We start from the raw sequence: 21,889 nt of genomic DNA, 5'->3' as shown, positions 1-21,889 counted from the left end.
ACAGTCACATTTTACTCCAGTCCTGGCATGAGAATCTCACTTCCCATGTGATTGTTTTATGATAAGAGTCAACTGTCACTCATAAATGTGTTTAAGTTTTCCAGACCCAAACTTAAAGTTGTATTTTAAGATGACTGGATTGTCCTCAGAAGGACATATTGGGAAAAAAGTTGAAACAGAGATTTGATGGACCATACCAGATCCAGTTGATGACTGCCACTTCAGTCAAATTGGAAAGAAAGGTTAATTGGGCTCATGCCAACTACTGTATGCGAGCCTTGATCCGAAAAAAAAAGAATCAAATACCTGCTAGATTATACATATCTTTTAAGTTATGATTATAGTACCCTGGGTTTGGGTTTGAATAATATGTTAAAGAATAATATGTTAGAAAATAATTGAGACAATATATGTGTGTTAAAATTATGAAGTACTTGTTGTAGAAAATTAAAGAACTGTTTTATGTATACCCATGCACCTATAATATCCTCCTCTAAGCTTTTATGTGTATACCCCTTATTACATCATAATGAAGAGGTCAAGTCATGTTTAAAAAAAATAAAAAAATCTTTGTATGTATTCATGTTTATGTGCTTATGTATGTCTATATATTTCCCAAAAATGGTTACACATGGCTCGGTGACCCCTGGTTAGTTCTCATGAACTGGGATCATCATGCCATCTCATTTGTACAGGAAAAAGTGTCACTATGAACTGCATTCTGACTGGACAGGATGTGCGTGTGCAGATCTCACTAAGGCCTTAGTCACATGGGCGTTTTTTGTCATTCAGCTGAGAGCTGCCCCTGATTGGTCCCTGCGTTGAGCCAATCAGAGGCAGCACTCACTCACCCATTCATGAATTCATGAATGGGTGTGAGTGAGAGCTGCCTCTGATTGGTGAGGCTGTGACCAATCAGAGGCAGCTCATTCAGCAGGCGGGGATTTTAAATCCCCGGCTGCTGAATACTACTCAGAACAGTTCAGGAGAACTGCCGTCCGGCCGCGGCTGAACTCTGTCTGCCGGGAGCAGGTGAGTATATATATATTTTTTGTTTTTACACATTTCTGGATGAATTTCAGGGAAGGGCTTATATTTTTAAGCCCTTCCCGAAAATTCATCGTGAGATCGCCCGCAGCCCATGGCTTTCAATGGAGCCGGCTGTATTGCCGGCTCCATTGAATTCAATGGGCAAACATCATTCTTCTCTGCCACAGCTGTTACAGCTGTGGCAGAGGAGAATGATTTGTCTAGTATATGTTCTCAATGGAGTCGGCGCTGCTGCCGCCGGCCCCATTGAGCGCATATAGAGAACAGGAATCGCAGATCGCAGATAGGTGCGATCTGCGATTTCTGTTCTATAATTTATCGGACGAGCGCATAAAAAGCGCTCATGTGTCCGATACCATTGCAAAGCAATGGTTCTATAAAATCGCCGGACGCATGCGCATGCGCAAATCGCGTGAAAACACACCCGTCTGACTGAGGGCTAATAGTGTAGTGCCTCTGTTTCCAAATCGCATTCCCTATGGGGATTACAATGGGATAACTAATAAAATAGTATACAATATGTGAGATAAAATGGTAGAAAAAAGTTGTCTGAAGCCCTACATCACACGGTAGTAGTCATGCTAAATTTCGTGTGCCACATAATGGTCTGTCACACATGGTGAGCCCTGAGTGCACACTTTTCCAGGGGAGCTGCAGATTATTGGCTTGGGACAATGGTAAGCCTCATGCAATGTTTATGGACTAGGTCTACTACATGATTTTATTTGCACAATCATACTATGGATGAGAGATTAGGTAATGCAAGTTACCGATTGTCTAGATTATAATATTTTCTAAATGTTAGAGCTAGCTAACCAACTAATGCACTTTAATTTTTGTTAACTAAGCAATATACAATAGTGCTAATATGTTTTGTATTTTCTTACACTTAGGTATTCTCATGCATAGAACACCTGACTACAATTTAGAGCTACAGGGAATCCTGTGTGCTGGTTGAAGCCGGTGATAAACCTTCCACACTGCTGAGTAATAGTGAAGTAATGGCTCTGGGAGCATCACTAGGGGGGGTAGGGGGCCTGGGGACTGGCTATAACTAATGGCAGGATAATCAATGGTATATAATGTGATATGGCAAGAGCACTTAATGCTGACTTATAGACCTTTGACTTATTACTGGTGGATTTACAAGGTACTTAGCATGCTATTCTACAGAACTGAACTACAATTGATGTTATTTGATCATAGATGTAAGAAATTTTGCGGTATTTAATATTTGAACCTAACTGATAGTTTGAGTGATTGGTCCTGGTTCAGTGTATTTTGGGGTTTTTGATTATTTTTCTGCATACTTCGTAGTGTAGTGGTAAACCTGTATATTCCTTAGTTGTTGCATTCAATACATACCTAATCTAGTATTTATACAATAATTGGTTCACGGGTCCCTTAATACACAGATTTATAATTTATGTTTGTTAAAAAGAAAAATTATGGTTATGTTATTTAGGTGAAATCCAACTCAGATACGACTAAATGGTTGCTTCATGCTTCATCATCTATCCCAGTATGCGACAAACATGAATCCTCTGCTCTCAGACCCAGGGTTAGAATAGAGGCCTTAGGGACAAGTTGGGACCACCCTACCTGGGTGTAATCAGAGGACCATAAATGGTTCCTAGGAACCTCCATCTTCCTGGTTAGGTAAGGCAACACATTCCCTAGTGGTTAGCTCAAGTTTTTGGGATGAGGGACAAGGTCATGTCATTGCCAGTATGGGGGGGGGGGGGGGAGCTGGGTAGCATGATAAATCGTCCGCAAAAGGGCAGAACTGTTAGTGAAATGAATATGACTCCATGTTCTATTCAGCCAAGTAGCCATCTTCTGTGCCTCTTTTCACTGTATTCATTTGTCCTCTTTCTGGAGGATTTATGGATAATAACCCGTTTAGGACCAGGCACTGTAAACTTATGGCGCCTGGTCCCGGGCTTATAGCTTAGCCGATAGTAAAATTACGGCAGTGCTATAAGCCTACTGCCTCTGGATGCCCCAGCTACAGTGGGAAATAAAAAACATGTGAATGTTCCCCAAAGGGCTTACATGACGTCATGGGGGACAGAGATAGTAAAAAACATAATTACATACATCAGTAAAACAAAATTACAGAATAAAACAACAATATATACATAAGAAAGAAAATAACCCAAAGCCAATGCCAACCAAAAACGTCGCTCTAAGCGCCCTGTAAACTAAAACCATACATATTATATATCAAAACATCCGAAACAAAATGAGGAACTCGATTCCATATTTTGTTTTAGTGTAAACATACTAATTAAAAAAAAATAACTAGAAATGTTAAACAAAATCTTTTTCTTAGCTTTTTACTTCCAATAAAACTAAAAAACGGAGAAAAAAAGTCAGTAAAAAAGATATTTAAAAATAGCCCTATATGTCACAGGAAAAAAACTGAGCAAAAATAATTTTAACAGCTAAAGGAAAGAAAAATAGGGCAGTAAAACCGCCATATGAGTAAAATCGCTAAAAAATCCCTAAGGTACAAAACAGCCTGGTCCTTAAGGGGTTAAATGGTTATTTAATAAGCCGTGAGTGAATCACTAAGACTTTTGTTCCAGAAGATAGCTATATGGCCCTTAGACTGGTCGACGGGTCAAGCTGATATGTTCCTGGCTGTTCACATATGTTCCTAAACATTCCCTCTAACAACTTATTGTTTACATTTAGTGTTCCAAGAAGTTGATCACATATGGTCAACTCTGCGCCTGCATGCGTTTGGTTGGCATTTTAGATGTTAAATCTCTTATCTTGTATATTTATATGTTGTTTATATTTCTTTGACCAATCGTAACAAATGAATTACAATAGATTTGAATTATCGTAATTGAACATGTGACCCTATAAAACCTGTTGTTATCACTGAATAAACAGATTACTTTGGATCACATCCCATGCTGTGTGATTTGATGTTAGACTCCTCAGCTCAGCTTACCTCTAAACGAAGAATTTGGACCCCAATAGCATATTGTATAGCAAATATTGGCTTGCACTAACACCAGGCATTGTACTGTAGCTTTTCATAGTGGCAATGCCTTGTATAGTAGCTCAATACCATTCACTGAAATGGGATTGAGCTGTTGAAAGGCCATGTGACAAATGAATGTGATGTCACTGGTCTGAAAAGAGGCTGCGGTGATCACATGTGGCCTATTTAAACAGCTAATCAGTGGTGGTCCTGGGCAGCTGAACCCCAGTGATTAGATATTGATGACCTATGTTGAAGATAGGGAGTCAATATGAAAGGCCTGTAAAATCCCTTTAAGGTCTTACTATATATACAGTATCTGTCTTTACTTATTAATGTTTTCTCTGTCACTTCTGAAGCTGCCAGGTGAACTATTTTCTATTATTTTTGCTTTTTCATTTTTAGCTGTATTATTTACTCCTTTAATAGCAGAGAACTATCAGATAACGTGACAGAACACATACAATGTACATTTGGGACTCTCTAAGTAGTTTTTAAAGAAATCTTAGTTTACAAAAACAAACAACATTCAGAGTTGGAAATGGAAAAAATATTATTTATATTGAACAATGTGAAAAAAACTCCCCACTTCGCCAAGTAGCTGATTTTAGCATTTGCTGGATACAATGATGAATACATGAGAGACAATGACTCAAGCTCAGTGTTTATCCATATTGGTTTATTATATCACTATTTAGACAAACAATGTAAATATTGTAACATATTTTTGGTTCTTACGAATTATATAAATGCTTTCTGGAACTCTCATCTTTAAAAAGATTTCAGGCCTTTTGATCTTCGGCAGTCATTTATTAGTTGGAATAGTTGAAAAGGAAACAGCAAGAGAAAATCAAATAGACGCTGGAAAATTAACACTGGAAACAGAACGGCTTTGCTTTTCAGTACAAATACAAGGGTTTTTAAAGCTTACTCATCACTATGCAGTTTTTAAACAATACTAAGCAACATGAATAAGCAAATTGTATGGAAAAATTACAAAGTATATACATGTATCATCAAATACGATGGCATATATATTATTGTTAAATAGTGAAGAGGTTTATACCAACAATTAAAGTTATCCCCTATTCTGCGGTCAGTGGGTGGCCGTCTACTGAGACCACCACTGATCCTGAGAACAGGGATTCCGAAGGCCCCCATATGAATGGAGCGGTGGTTGAGCATACGCATCACCTTTCCATTCAGTTCAATGGGACTACTGGAGAATGGGAGATTGCATCTAGATGTTAGTACCCTGTGGCACATAAAAAAATGATTAGTAATATAAATGATACATAGCAGGAGAGGGCCCTGTTAAAAATTTTATATTTGGGCCTAGGAACTTCAATTTAGACTTCTAGAAACCAATTATTTTATGAACATCTTTAATCAGCAGCATTAACACATATAGTATAGTGTATTACAGGTTGGACCACAGAAAAGTAGTTCACCTCAAATCCTAACACTACAGTCTTTGGAGGAGGCCATACCCCCTTGCACCCTGTCTAATGAAGCCATGTTGCCCTGTGCGCAGTGTCACAGCTTTATTTTACTCTGCTATTTAGTCCTTTTGTGCGCATCATGGCAGAAAGATGGTGTTCTTCCTCCAACAGCAAATAGTTATTGTGGGAGGCTATGTGCGAAGCAGAACAATCAGGAAATGCAAGAGGTCTTCGCCAACAAGTACCCAGTACAAAACCATCTGTTCAATGTTGTATTCAGGGTCTGGCTCAGAAATACTGCCAAACCAGGTCTGTCCCAAACATTAATAAGCCAAGGCCTCCATCAGTCGGGGCGTTCAAAGTCATGGTGACATTCAGCAGTTGATTACAAATAGCCCTCAAAAATCAACACAGAGACGATCCCAGCAAATTACCAATGCACAGCTAGAAAATTGGCATTTGGGGTGCAATGTCAGGAACACAAATAGTGGGCCCAGTTTTCTTCGAATCAGCTCTGAATATTGAAGTTTAGGATGCCTTTACACTTGCGATCACAATATCGCTGTGTTTTTTTAACGCAAATGTCAATGGGACTGCCCAATGTTAAAAAAGCATCGCACAAAAATCCCAAAGCACAAACTTGCAATTTTTGCATGATGCCTCTAGCACACAGGTGTCAAACACAAGGCCCGCGGGCCGAATCCGGCCCGCTGCCTCATTTTCTGTGGCCCGTCGGCTGTGCAGTAAGTACCCTCACTCCTCCGTGCTGCTGTCAGTAGGCGATCTTCTCTCGGCTTGTTCTGTCTAGTGCAGACAGTAATAGAGGAGTGCCGATAGCAGACTGACACGGCCGCGGAGGAGGGAAGAAGACTGCAGAGAGCGACGCTGAGGAGGAGCAGCTGCAGGGTGGGATCCTTGTGTGTGTGTGTCTGTATGTGTAATGTTATATATATATATATATATATATATATATATATATATATATATGTGTCTGTATATATATGTATGTGTGTCTGTACGTATATGCGCAGAATCCTGTGCGTCTTTATGCGCAAAATTGCGGGCATGTGTATGCGCAGAATGGCGCTCGTCTGTATGCGCAGAATGGCGTTCGTCTGTATGCACAGAATGGCGGGCGCGTGTATGCGCAGAATGGCGGGCGCGGGTATGCGCAGAATGGCGGGCGTGGGTATGCGCAGAATGGCGGGCGCGTGTATGCGCAGAATGGCGGGCGCGTGTATGCGCAGAATGGCGGGCGCGTGTATGTGCAGAAGGGTGGGCGTGCGTGTGTATGCGCAGAAGGGTGGGCGTGCGTGTGTATGCGCAGAAGGGTGGGCGTGCGTGTGTATGCGCAGAAGGGTGGGCGTGCGTGTGTATGCGCAGAAGGGTGGGCGTCTGTATGTGCAGAATGGTGTGCGTCTGTATGTGCAGAATGGTGGGCGTGCGTGTGTATGTGCAGAATGGTGGGCATCTGTGCATGTGTATGCGCAGAATGGTGTGTGTCACTGGCCACTATGGGGGACCTTATTACCAATCGGGCCACTGTGGGGTTAACTTTTACTTTACTGTCTTACAATTAGAATCGGCCCTTTGAAGGCAACCATAAGGCTGATGTGGCCCTCGGAGAAAATGAGTTTGACACCCCTGCCCTAGCATTAGAAAGTCCCATTGACATTTGCTCTAAAAAAGCCAGCAATATTGCAATTGCAAGTGTGAAGGCACCCTTATCCTGACATGTTTGAACAGTTTTGATGATCAAATAACCCCAAAAGAAAAAATGTACTGCTTTTTCTAACAAGATGGGGCAGCATGCCAGACCTCCTGCAACTCACTGTCACAAGTCCATGAACTGTTTACAGAAATGCAAACTGTGAGCAAGGGGTTATAGCCGCCACATTGTCCACAATCTGCATACCCTGGATGAATTCAAGGAAAACAGCACAAACAATATCCGCAACATTACCTTTAAAGAGCTGCAAGCAGTTTTAGCCAACATGCTGTGACATGCCCAGAGGTGCACTGAAGTGAAGAACTACTTCCAGCATGTTGTTTATGCACTGAACAGACTGTATCTTTAGTATATTTTAGCTTCTGTTCACGTCTGCATTGTGGCCCCCTTTTATAATGCAAGCCTCAGGACTCTGCACAACAAACACCAGAATTGCCTGATTGAACCCATTGACTTATAATGGAGTCTGTGGGATACCCTTGAAATGTCCATTATTTTGACATGATAAAAAACAGAAGTTAAGACAAAGGCTTGAAACAGATCTTCTAGTGTAAATGTGAAGATAGCCTAATATTTTGCTAGACACATTGACCATTTTTATTGTAAAAATCACTAACTTACCCTTTAAAGGGTAACTGAAACATGTTGGAAGATGTACTTGGTAAATGCTTCTTAGTCCTCAATCTCTTGAGCATTACAGTATCATTGTAATGAGAGTGGAAGCAGTGCATATCTTGAGCAATATGTAAAGCCTAGTTCACAGGACCATATTATGAGGCTAAATATGGACATGAATTACAAACCCTTTCTTGTGGGCACCTCAAGGACCCCCATTCTTAGCATCATGGTGGTCTCATGAGTTGAACCCCCATCAATCATAATGTAACCCCCAATTCTGTGGAGAGGGGATAACTTTATAACATGGTATGTGTACCCTAAAACTCACCTTTCATAACAAACAAAGCAAGAGTCACATTGCAAACATACAAAAAGCAAAATCCAACAATATGTATATAAATAGAACAAAAACTGAAAGGAATAAAGCATAAATAAACAAACACTGCCATATAAGATCACTGAAAACTGAAAGGAATAAAGCATAAATAAACAAACACTGCCATATAAGATCACTGAAAACTGAAAGGAATAAAGCATAAATAAACAGACACTGCCATATAAGATCACTGCAGCATTTTAACTTGTACTGTTGAATGATACTGAGCATAAAAATCCAAACGGCTTCCCTGTTGAGAAGTGCCATTTTCCAATCGCCCCAAAGGATAGGTCTATTAACATATTCCGTGACATGGCACTTTAAACCATTAAGATCGCCTCTGTGTTCCTGAAAAAGTGCCTGGAAACAGTGGCGTATAAGGGTCGAAAAGGCTGCAGTTGTGACTGGGCCTCTAAGCCAGGGTAGCCCAAAATTCATCCTTGCCGCTGTGTCACACAGGTTATTCACTGCACCCGTACCTGCAAAGTCGGTCAGTAGTTTCAGATCTTCAATCACTGTGACATCTGCACTCAACTGCTGCCTGACTCCTACTCCAGTACATAGTAGTGAGAACTGAAGACTGGAGGAGGAATTGAGCCATTCCGCTAGCAGAAGCTGAGTGTAGATATCCCCATGACTGAAGATTCCGAAGATTTGAAGCTAATGACCAGTGCTTCTGGTGAGTGCCAAAGTGGGGGCCAATATAGCTATGTTGGGGTATAGAGCGGGTACTGTAACTATGTTGGGGTACAGATGGGGACACTGTAACCATGTGTGGGCACAAAGTGAAATTACTTATTTCCAGGGGCAGAAAGTAGGCATTATTAGCTTGTGAGGGTCAACAAGGGAAATGATTACTGTGTGGGTCACAAAGGTAGGCACTATCAGTGTATTGAGGTTGAGCAACTATTGATTATCCTTCCTGAGGAGAAGTCATGGATAGTAAAAATTTTACTAGAACAGAAAGGTTGTCTGTACATGTTCCACTGTGTTGTGGTTTTTGCGTGTTTTTATTTTGCTGCAATTGTTCCTTTTTAAAGTATAGGAACAAAAAATTACGTTTTCTTTTCTAAAAATAAACGTAATGAAAAAATGCAACCATGATGAAAATCAGCACTGGTGAATACCACCTCAATCCTTACTGCTATACAATTTTCAACACTATAGACACTGATGCACTATGCTTCACCAAAGATTAAATCCCTGATTCAGCTATTCCAGAGAGACAGATTGATCTCTGGAATGATTAATAATCAGTAGAGGTGGATAAATGTGCTCTCTCACTTTACTAACTCCATGTTATTATTCTCACTGTCCAAAATCCAGGAGCATATATGAGTACATAGCTACAAGATCACAACGACTTTTAACTAAGTCATATAAGTGCCTTTCATTCACAAAAGAAAAGATGAATATTAGAGATGAGCGAGCATACTCGTTCGAGCTTGATGCTCGTTAGAGTATTAGAGTGCTCGAGATGCTCGTTACTCGAGACGAGCACCACACGGTACTCGTCTCGATTAAACGAGCACTGACCATTGAATTCAATGGAGCCGGCAATACAGCCGGCTCCATTGAAAGCAATGGGCTGCCGGCAATCTCAGGATGAATTTTCGGGAAGGGCTTAAAAATATAAGCCCTTACCTGAAAATCATCCTAAGGGTGCGTTCAGACGAGCGTGTTGTGGTGCATGCATATGCACGCACCAAAACACGCTTGTATTTACAACACTGCATTCCCTATGGTGTGTGCACATGTCCGTACTTTGGAGGTGCAGGTGCCTGCAAAGATAGGACATGCGTGCACCATAGGGAATGCACGCATTGTTTTCAATGGAGCCGCGGCTGCTGCCGGAGGATCCATTGAAAACAATGGCCTGCTGGCTCCCTGCATTCCTTTTCAGGGAAGGACTTTACATATAAGCCCTTCCCTGAAAAAGAAAGATTTTAGTGTAAAAAAGAATAAAAATGCAGGCATTCTCTTCAATAAAGCCGCTGCTGCTGCCGGCGGCTCCATTGAAGACAATGGTCTGCTGGCACACCTGAATTCTTTTTCAGGGAAGGGCTTTACATATAAGCCATTCCCTGGAAATGAATTAAAAGTGATTTAAAAAACAAAAAAATAGATACTCACCTCCCTTCAGCTGCGGGGGTACAGCCGCGTCTTCTCCTGCTGTCCCCTGCACTGTGGTGCTGAACTGCTGATCTATCACCAGCCGGGGATTTAAAATCCCCGCCTGCTGAAAGAGCTGAATGTGATTGGCTGAGGTGCTCAGCCAATCAGAGGCAGCTCTCACTCACACCCATTCATGAATTCATGAATGGGTGAGTGCTGCCTCTGATTGGCTCAGCGCAGGGACCAATCAGGGGCAGCTCTTAGCTGTCAATCAGAGGCAGCACTCACTCACCCATTCATGAATTCATGAATGGGTGTGAGTGAGAGCTGCCTCTGATTGGTGAAGCTATGACCAATCAGAGGCAGCTCATTCAGCAGGCGGGGATTTTAAATCCCCGGCTGCTGAATACTACTGAGAGCAGTTCAGGAGAACTGCCGGCCAGACGCGGCTGAACTCCGGCTTCAGCGGAAAGGTGAGTATACATTTTTTTTTTATTTTTACACATTTTAGGATGATTTTCAGGTAAGTGCTTACATTTTTAAGCCCTTCCCGAAAATTCATCCCGCGCTCGCCGGCAGCCCATTGCTTTCAATGGAGCCGGCTGTATTGCCGGCTCCATTGAATTCAACGGGCTAACATCGTTCTTCTCTGCCACAGCTGTTCCAGCTGTGGCAGAGGAGAACGATCTTTATGCTGACAGTGCGGGGGGGGGGGGCACTCTTGCCGCTATTGTGGCTTAATAGTGGGACCTGGGAACTTGAGATGCAGCCCAACATGTAGCCCCTCGCCTGCCCTATCCGTTTCTGTGTCGTTCCCATCACTTTCATGAATTTCCCAGATTTTCACAAATGAAAACCTTAGCGAGCATCGGCGATATACAAAAATGCTCGAGTCGCCCATTGACTTTAATGGGGTTCGTTACTCGAAACGAACCCTTGAGCATCGCGGGAAGTTCGACTCGAGTAACGAGCACTCGAGCATTTTGGTGCTCGCTCATCTCTAATGAATATTGAACTTTCTCAAGTCACTTTGTTATTCCTCCTTAACTACTTGTAGAAACAATATATGAGCCAAGCATTGACAAATTCTAGTCATCAAGTGACAAAATATCCCACTTTATGTCTTCACAGCTGTATCCAGCTACAGCAACACATCCACAGGAATGAACTTGGGAACCTTTTGACTGCCGTCACATAATATGTTATCTTCCTTGACCTTTCCTAAAATACAGAAATAGAGAGAATTATGTTCTGTATAGGGTGAAACTGCTGATGTTTGCAGAGCAGACGTTCCATTAAAGAGCAATAGTTTCATATCCTCTACTGCCCTTATTGATGGCTCTTGAGATAGTACTTCCATTAATATGAGAGTGGAAGGACCCAGTTATTTTTGGGATCAATATAGGTACCTATCAACACAAAGTTATGCTATTTGCTGACAGTCTTGTTTTGACAAGACCACATGTGCTAAAAAGCATCTCCTGTATCCTGGCAGTGGTAAAGTGGTTTAGTAAATTGACAGATTTGGACGTGAAACACATTCAAAAGAAGCTTTGAATGGCAACTTACCAACATGTACTTAATAAGTCTTTCAAAATTTTCCATGGTAGCAGCAGTTAATTTCAGTCACGTGGGGAGTTATTTTTTAATCACTTTCCACCCAAGTCAGTTTTGGCCTATGTGACAGAGCCCCATTTTTAAAATCAGACATGTTTAACTTTAAGTGATAACTTTGGAATGCTATTACTTATCCAGGTGATTCTGGGATTGGTTTTTGTGACATATTGCACTTTATGTTCATGGCAAATTTTGGTTGATAAGCCGTGCGTTTATTTATTTTAAAAAATGCAAAATTTGGAGAAAATCTAGAAAAAAAGCATTTTTGGAAATTTGAAATTTTCTGCTTGTAAGACAGATAGTCATAGCACATAAAGTAATCAATAAATAACATCTACCACGTATCCACATTATGTTGGCATCATTATTTTTTTAGGATGTTTTAAGGCTTATAATTATAAACATAGCAGCAGTTTTTCAAATTTTGAAGAACATTCAAAACTCAATTTTTTTAGGGACCAGTTTAGTTTTGAAGTGGCTTTGAGGGGCCTTTATATTAGACTACCCACCCACCATAAATTCCCCCATTTTATTATTTACTCCCCTGATAGTATTCCGAACAACATTTAGGAAGTCTGTTAACCCTGTAACTATTTCACAGAAATAAAAGCAAAGTGGAGGCGAAATTTAAAAATTTAATTTTTCTTGCAGATTTTCAATTGCGAACCATTTTTCTGTGATACATGAGGAGTTATCAGATTTTTTTGCAAGCTTTTATTTTATAAACAAACGTTTTTCAACACAATTTTTCAAATTTTTTTGCCTGTAATTAAAAACCTTTATGTTTTTAATTACAGGCAAAGTTGCCGTGGTCCAAGATCTCAGCTGTCTTTACAGCAGAGTCATGCAGCCCCAAAGAAGAGTGGGCGAGACAACCTTCCTGTGTTTGCTGTGGCTAGCCATCACAGCCGGGGTGTAACTATAGGGGATGCAGATGATGCAGTCGCATCTGGGCCCAGGAGTCTTAGAGGCCCCATAAGGCCCCTCTGCTCTATATAGGAAGCACAGTACTATGGATAAAGCATGATATTTGGGGGCCATGTTACAGATTTTGCATTGGGGCCCAGAAGCTTCACGTTACACCTCTGAACACAGCAATACATTTCCTGACAGCAAAATCATGGAGCTCGAATGCAGTGGGGAGATGCCAACATCGAAACACTGCAGGGTATTTTAAAACACCTGTGCAGAGTTGTTTGCAGACCACCCAGACTTTTAAAGTCTGTGAGCGGACTGCAAGTATTTAAAGTATAATTTTAACCACCGATAATTTAAAGGTTCCATTACTTGGACCTAAAGTGTTCTGGATTAAATCTTCTAACATTATTGATTAGCATACAGTTAATCATTATCAACAAGGACAATAGATATTTGTACCAAAAGGAGAATAACAACAGGACTGTAGTAGTTATAGAAGTGCAGGCGTAATAGTTGGACCTGCACCCAAATGTGTGTAAAGACATGTCTACCACATGAGAAGACACCAATATTATAAGTGGGACATTTCATGTGAGGAGGGAGGTCATGATGCAGCTTTTGCATTGAAATCCATAAGCTATAAGTGTTACATCTAACACTTATGAATGCTTTATTTTTTAAAAAGTGAATGATTAGTAAAACGCTTTGGACATGGATAGTTGTAGTTGGTCTTATGTTCAATGGATAATTAGTATATGGAAAAAGAAAGATCCAATCATCACAGTTGTTTATCATTGGATATAATTGATTGTGTATGCATACCTACATTGGATATAAAAACACACCCTTGTTAAAATGCCAGTTTTGTGTCATGTTAAAAATTCCACTTTCAGTGTGACACATTATCTATAGAATTGCAGTGAGAAAAAAACCCTGGAATCTTTTATGGTGGAAAAATAAAAAACAAAAAATAAAATAATGTGGTGCATAAATATGCACACCCTAAAACTAATACTTTATTGATGTACCCTTAAACTTTGACAGCATTCAGTCTTTTTGTGTAGGTATTTGTCAGCATAGCTTCACTTGGCAATCTTTGCCACTCTTCCTTACAAAAGCGCTCCTAATCTGTCAGATTGTGAGGGCATCTTCTGTGTACCATCCTCTTCAGGCCAACCCACAGATCTTTCATGGGATTCAGGTCTGGGCTCCTGATGGGCCATTCCAAAGCCTTGATCTTCTTCTGGTGAGGCCATTCTTTGGTTGATTTGGAGGTCTGCTTTGGGTCGTTGTTGCTGAAAGGTTAAATTCCTCTTCATCTTCAGACTTTTAGCAGAGGTCTGAAGGTTTTGTGCCAGAATGGACTGATATTTGGAACTGTTCATAATTCCCTCCACCTTGACTAAAGACACAGTTTCAGCAGCAGACATACAGCCCCGAAGCATAATGCTGCCCCCACCATCCTCATTGCGGGTATGGGGTTCTTCTGGTGATGTGCAGTGTTGGCTTTGTGCCAAACAAACCTTTTGGAATTATGGTCAAAAAGTTCTTCCTTGGGCTCATCAGACCATAACATGTTCTCCTTATATTTTTGGCAGACTTGATGTAGGTTTTGGCAAATAAAAGTCAGGCTCGGATGTTTTTCTTTGTTAGAAAAGGCTTCTGTCTTGCCGCCTCCCCCACAGCCCAGACATATGAAGAATACGGGAGATGGGTGTCACATGACTACAGAACCATTACTTGCCAGAAATTCCTAGTTCTTAGTAATGTCAATGTTTTGCCAAATTTAATCCTTGTCTTGCTGATGTCTTCACTGTGTTCAATGGTATAAGTTATGCCTTAGAGTTTTTTTGAACCCTTCACCTAATACCTTTCAACAATCAGATCCCTTTGATGTGCTGTAAAGTCTTTATGGACCATGGCTTTACTGAAAAATGCAACTAAGAAGATATCAGGAAAATTCTACTAGAAAAGCTGAACTTTATATGAGGTAAATTAGAATCCCTGTATATAATGGCAGCGGAGTACTGGCTACAATGTAACATAGGTTTTACTGTGATCGGCTAATTCTGAACACAACTACATCCCCAAATATAAGAGAGTGTTCAAATTTATGCAATCACATTATTTTAGCTTTGCTATCTTTATTTTTCCACCCTAAATGATTTCATCTTGGTTTTTAATGGAATCATACAGATAATGCGTCACATTGAAGGTGGAAATAAATCTGAAATGATTTATCATTGTCATATTTTTTTTAACATGATGAAAGCATGGTATTTTAACAAGGTGTGTTGACTTTTTATATCCACTATATACATTGTCATTGTCAACACTTTCAGTAAATATAAATATAACCGGAAGTTACTTTTCCAGAATATATTGTAGGCAACTTTGATTAAACATGGGTTAGAAACTAGAGACTTAAAGGGGTTGTCTCGCGAAAGCAAGTGGGGTTATACACTTCTGTATGGCCATATTAATGCACTTTGTAATGTACATCGTGCATTAAATATGAGCCATACAGAAGTTATTCACTTACCTGCTCCGTTGCTGGCGTCCCCGTCGCCATGGATCCGTCTAATTCTGATGTCTTCTTGCTTTTTTAGACGCGCTTGCGCTGTGCGGTCTTCTTCCTGGTGAATGGGGCCGCTCGTGCCGGAGAGCTGGTCCTCGTAGCTCCGCCCCATCACGTGTGCCGATTCCAGCCAATCATGAGGCTGGAATCGGCAATGGACTGCACAGAGCCCACGGTGCACCATGGGAGAAGACCCGCGGTGCATTGTGGGTGAAGATCCCGGCGGCCATCTTGGTGAAGGAAGAAAAAGGAAGAAGGAAGACGTCGCAGAGCGGGGATTCGGGTAAGTAATAAAATTTAATTTTTTTTTCAACACATCCTTTGGGGTTGTCCTGCACTGAACGGGGGGCCTATGGAAAAAAAAAAAACCCGTTTCGGCGCGAGACAACCCCTTTAATATGCAGCACTGATGAAAATGTCCATCAGATGCTAGCAATGATTCTTTGAAAAACTGATTGTTTAATGGTTGGTTTGCAAAAGTGCCACATGTTTGGTAGCTTTCGCCCCATTCAAACTAATTTCTGACTGGGTTAACTAATCACAGCCATTCAATGACATTATTGAATGCCTGTGATTGGCTAAAGCAGAGCTGGCATTCATTGGCTGATGCCGTGCTGAATTAGCCAATCAGAGCATTAGCTTTTTAGAGGCGGGGCATTCAAGCCCCACATCCAGAAAGCAATGCTCTGTCGGTGTGGAGGAGGGAGCGACAGCCTGCAGCAGTGCCGCAGGAGGTGAGTAATGATTTTTTTCCTACACCGTATTCCTGGTGTATTAGTCGGCAGTTGGGGTCGTCTTATACACCCAGTCATCTTATACGCCAGAAAATACGGTAAATATAGTAAGATAGCAGAGTCCTGCTCACATTAACCAGCTACCTGTGTTTCTGAAACTGTTCCTTTAAAGGAAACATCTTGTTGCCCATCTTGTTATAATAGACCTCTGAAACCCATGTCATTTGGACTAAAAATATACAGAACAGCAATGAAGTCAAACAAACATGTAGGTAAGGCTGAAGTGCAGTGGCATTAACTTCCTAGGGATATAGAAAGCAAAAAATTCTCTGCACTAAATCCCTCAGGCAAACACTATAAGACGATTCCCTAAAGAGAACAGCTGAATAGCAATTCATAATGGGGGAAGTATTAACTCAGGATTTGATGTAATGTAAGAAACAAAGTTGATATGTTAAAATTCTTTAAGTATTTTAGTATTTTGGTTCTTATTTCATAGCCAGGTTTGGTTTGGTTTAGCTCTTCTGCAAACTTTAGAAGACATAGATTAAACACTATATAAACAGTATTTCAGGTGCAACTATTGTATTGCGAATTATTTTAAGCAATTTGGATGTAGTAAAGGCCAGCATACAGTATACTACTGTAGTGATACTCATTTTATAGGTACCCAACACAGGATATTATATTGTCTTACTGCCTTCCCTTAGGACACATATACACATATTTACAAATCAAAAAGTAGCCTAATAATAATAATTTCTAAAGGTCAGACATTAACAATGTGCTCATGTCACAAAATATCTGTATGTTCCAAATACACTATGGTCTGTATGCTTAAGTGTCTTTTCACATGTGTCAATGGTTTCTGTTAAATGTATGTGCTGGAAAAAGTGTCATCCATAGGATATAATGGCATCCTGTAGAAATATACCCATTAAACAGATGCCATAGTAGCTTATGAGTGATGGATGCCACTCTTAGGCATTAGTTAAATACATTCATTATAGATTATTGTATCGGTTTAACAGATACGTCATGACAAACTATTGAACAGCTCATAACATATCCATTAAATGGATACCAATGATGGATGCCACACAGGGGTTATGGTAAAATTTGAACAGATGCTTTTTATTTATATGGTGCATTTGAATAGAATAGCAGAGTTTGCTGCATTATCCTATCCTGAAAAAGCATGATAATCTTGAGTTATATGGGCCGAACACAGGTCAAAAGTGATTCTGTCCAGCAAATGAGGTCTTATGGATACTTACGACGTGTTCTCCAGGAGCCTTCTCAGTAAATACGTCAAATTTATCCTTCATTGTGCACCACCGCTGCCCGTCTTGCTTACCTGCTGCTGGGGCCATGGTTGGATGCTGCCATCATACACATTCTGCTCTCCACACTCACTCACCTGCTGGCTCTCTGGTGTCTGCCTGTAGAGCTCATGTGTGCTCCTACCCTCTTTATTAAAGGGCCTGTGTGGGCTTTATAGACCTGTTCACCCCCAATCCTGTCTAAGCATCTGCTATTTTAGACATTCACACTCTAGCGTAGATGCCTAGGTAATTGGCTTCTTACTGCCATTTATGATCAAGGCCCTGTTTATGTATATTTGGGTTTTGACTTCTGCCTGAGCCTTGACTACTCTGACTCATGTGCTCCCTGACCTCGGCTCTGATTCTTGGACTATATTATTGCTTGCTGTCTGCTCTGACCTTCCTCGCCCGTTTACATCATCAGGTACTGTGTCTTGACCCAGTTGAGCATCAGGGACTATTTGTGCGAGCAACAGCTTGGGAACACTGCAACAAAGACCATATCCAAAATGGAGGGGTCATTGTTGAAAACTGGTCTTTCCCAGGTGCTGCCTCCTCAGATAGCTCAAAGTCAAACTGGTGTGTGGCAGCATGGATCCACATGCGTCTGCCTGAGAGTACCACATAAATGCAATGTGAAAGTAGCATTATACACTCAAGTATTTCCCCGCACATCTCACATTGATGGATGTCATATTGTACTCCAACAGAGCTATACTGGTAAGTATAACGACTCCCACTAAAAAAGCCCCTGAAGAACTAAAGAGAAGAACTGAAAAGAAAGCACTTCCTAGTTATATGGAGTCACATGGCATTCTCTCAGTGACTGTTTCAGAGATGTCAACTTGGGAAAGCCTTTATCTAGCTGATAGCCTTTAGGGGCATGGCTAAATTAGAGGGTGTTGCTAATCAAGAGGGTGTGGCTTACCTACAGCAAAGTAGAGAACTAGAGAGAAAGAGAGCAAGAGAACACGCGGTAGAAGGATGAGAATAATAGAGAATGGAAGACAGTGCAGCCAAGTCATGCTGTATACTTGGTATGCCAATAATGCTTTAGTATACAGATTTAGCAATTATTAACATGACTGATGCATTGTAGTTAAGATAAGGTAAGGTAAATGCCAATTTAACATTTGCTATATCTGTACTTAGCATACCAAAGCATTATTGGCAGCGTACCATGCGCTATAGAAGTTTTAACAATGTGAAACTGCAACTCCCAGTGTGACGTTAATAAAGGTAAGGGCTTGCTGAGAGGGGTTGTAAAGCAAACTGGAATGCAGTGGGCCTTACATGTAAGCAAAATAGTGCAGACAGTAATACTGTAATGCAGCCAGACAAAACACAATGATACAGAGTAATTCACAGGTGACATTCTCTGGTGTCCTTCCTTTTCTTCTCCATCTGCTCCAGACCTTCATGACTGCTCCATCTAATGCTTGCCTCTGCGAAGTTTGGGGTTCAGATGTGTTTGGCTCCCCTGAAAATAAGTGCATCACATGATGTGTCACCTGAAAATATTTCAACTCACTGTGCACTAGAATAAAAAAAATACACTGTGCATTAGGTTTGGCCCAAAAAACTCAACTTTCAACTACAAAGCAAAACACCCTCTATTTATTTTTCTTTTTACAAACCTTTATTTGGGGCAGAGTTTTAGGTTCTTATGTCTATGACAAGTAACACTCAAAGACCATGAATTTTAAGATTTTCTAATAATGACAAAGAAGAAAAACAACTGTTGCTTTGGAAGAAAATCACAAGGCTGTTCCAACACGAATTACCAAGAAGTTTGCTGTCCAGTCGTTAAGAACTGACTGACAACTATTTGTGTCGTAATTTTGACTATTTTCATATAATTAGAGGTATTTTTATAGGAACAGCACAGATGTGTAGATTGTCAGGACAAATGCCATTGTCAATACTTAATGTTTTAAAGTCTAGCGGTTCTTTTGCAATAGCAAATTGTTAATATTAATGCTGTAGCTTGTGGAATTGGAAATCTTGCATGTAAGCGCCATTTCTCATAATATACATCAGTTTTGAGCACCATCTTGCAGTTGGAATTTAATGCTAAAACTTTACCCGAACATTACTATTAGCAAATGTAATAAATTGGTAAGATATCTTGCTGTATAGCTGCCATTTTATTTTTTGCCATATCTCTATGGGCCACCCTACTGTATATGTCCATGATAGGGTTATTCCCGGTCATGCTCAATGCCATATACAGCCCTATGCAGTCTCTGCTAGCTCTCTGAGTGCATGGGCTGTAATGTATATAACGCGGCAGGAGACTTGCAGCATTGTACACCTACACCCACGTGAGCGAGCCCTAAGACCTTTAAAAAAAATGCATCGTAGAGCATGTGCATGATTCCCTTCATATTGGCTATCACAGAATCTCTGTGGTATCTCAACATTTTTTTTCTCTGCATTCAGGTATCTCACTTCTTTTCAAGTTTTTGGTCTTGAGAGGTTTAACAGGCCACATAGCAGTGGTGACCTGAATGTAAAATTATGAAAAAGAGAAGCCCTTTGGATAATGAATTTGGATAGCAGCCATTCTGGAGATCTGAATTACTGCTAAGATTTGCTTTACATTTATTGATTTCTTGTGTTAGTATTCTACATGACACATAAATTAATGTTATTTCCATCTTTGACTCAATTAATTATTCATCCCATGTGCAGGGGTGCTTGTTTTTAACCGGGAGCTGGAGTTTAGGAACGACAATATGAGGAAGAGCCCAGTATGTGAGGCTTCAAAAGCGTTAAAGCATTCCTTGTTTTTCACCTTTCTGCTCCTGTAAAGTCAAGTTTTAATTAGTTCTGAGTCCTGGAGGAAATCTTGTGTTTTGGAAATAGATTCATCCATGTCAATCTCTCCTTCCTTGCACCATGCTATCACGTTTAATGTATTTTGTCCGGAGTGGGTGAGCTGGTTGTTCATTGGACTCAAATTTTCTGACCGCATGCGGACATCATGGGAGACCACTGAGGGAACTGGGGTGAAGGTAAGCGTAGATAGCACATTACCCGGCTCCCCGTCATCTTTGTGCTGCTCCATGGAGCCAGTGTCCCTGTAACAATCAAGTAAATGAAGGTTGCAAAATGTATATTTCCTGCAATAGTGAGAAAGCAGTGTGAAAAGTCAAGAAATATGTTCGTAGTAGTAAAGCAGAGGCGGCAGCATCAAAGGTGTAGAATAAAATATAAAATCCTTTTATTGCTCCATATAGTAAAAGTCAACATTTCGACTACATGTCTTTTTCAAGCCTGAACATTGCTAACACAATCCAACTTAAATACAACACCTACATACAAATTGACCAATCTGGTCAAAACACCCCACCCACCAATACATGATAATACAATCCACCTGCCGATATCAGCATGTGATAGGTGGATGTCGTCTCCTTGATCAACATCTCCATGTTTCCAAGCGGGGTATATTCAATTCAGTATAAACTACACAGGTGTGCACTCACCCTAGCTTCAACCTGAGGCCGTCAAAGTCATCCATAGCTGAAGTAAAGGAGTATATCCGGTGTCAGAGAATCAACTACTATCTAAAGAATGCCACAGCTAAGATGGCGGATGTTCACATTATTGCGCATGCGCCAAAGTGTCGGGCACCCTCACTAACAGAGGACGCAACATTGTTCTTGTCCCAAAATAGAGGCCACAACCAAGATGGCCGCCAATATGTTCGATGAGCCAGGGCCTAGCTTTACCTCCTTTAGGACACGTCTCTTCTCCTGTCTGGCTGTCAAGCTACTGCAATCTAAGTATTGCAGTCACGATATTATAGTCACATATCTGCTGTACACAATAATAGTGACTACAATGCAGTTACGTCCAGTGATCACAGGTGGCATCTCCACTGATTTTTGACATCTGCCTTCCTTTGTATTCTCTATCTGTGTTCAGACCGTCATGAATTTTTCAACTATGACTCTTCTCTTCCCATCCTGTCACTATTCACAAAGCCCCTCTTAGTGCCTCCCTAGTTCTAGTGCCCCCTTTGTAGCGCCATAAAGTAACAGTAGCCCCTCTGTGGCTCCATAAAGTAACAGTGACCCTTCTGTAGCCCCTCGAAACAACAGTACTCCTTCTGTGACCTCACTTAATAATAGTGTTCCCCTTTGTTTCCTCACTTAGTAATGGTGCCCCATCCTACATAATAACTAGTTTCTATGAGGACGTAAGTGCAAAATAGGATGTGGTCATGTGGCTGATGTGATATATGCGATTTCACAAAAGCGTTTGATAATACCCCTTAGCTGTGTTGTATTGAAGCTGCAAATAAAGGGACTAGAGGACAATATATTCACATGAGTAAATAATTGGTTAGGGACAGAAAAGAAAATAGACTTGTAAATTGAA

This window comes from Eleutherodactylus coqui, chromosome 2 (assembly GCF_035609145.1).
Source record: "Eleutherodactylus coqui strain aEleCoq1 chromosome 2, aEleCoq1.hap1, whole genome shotgun sequence".
In the NCBI taxonomy this organism is placed as follows: domain Eukaryota; kingdom Metazoa; phylum Chordata; class Amphibia; order Anura; family Eleutherodactylidae; genus Eleutherodactylus; species Eleutherodactylus coqui.
The sequence above is the reverse complement of the archived record's forward strand: the minus strand, read 5'-3'. Positions refer to the sequence as shown.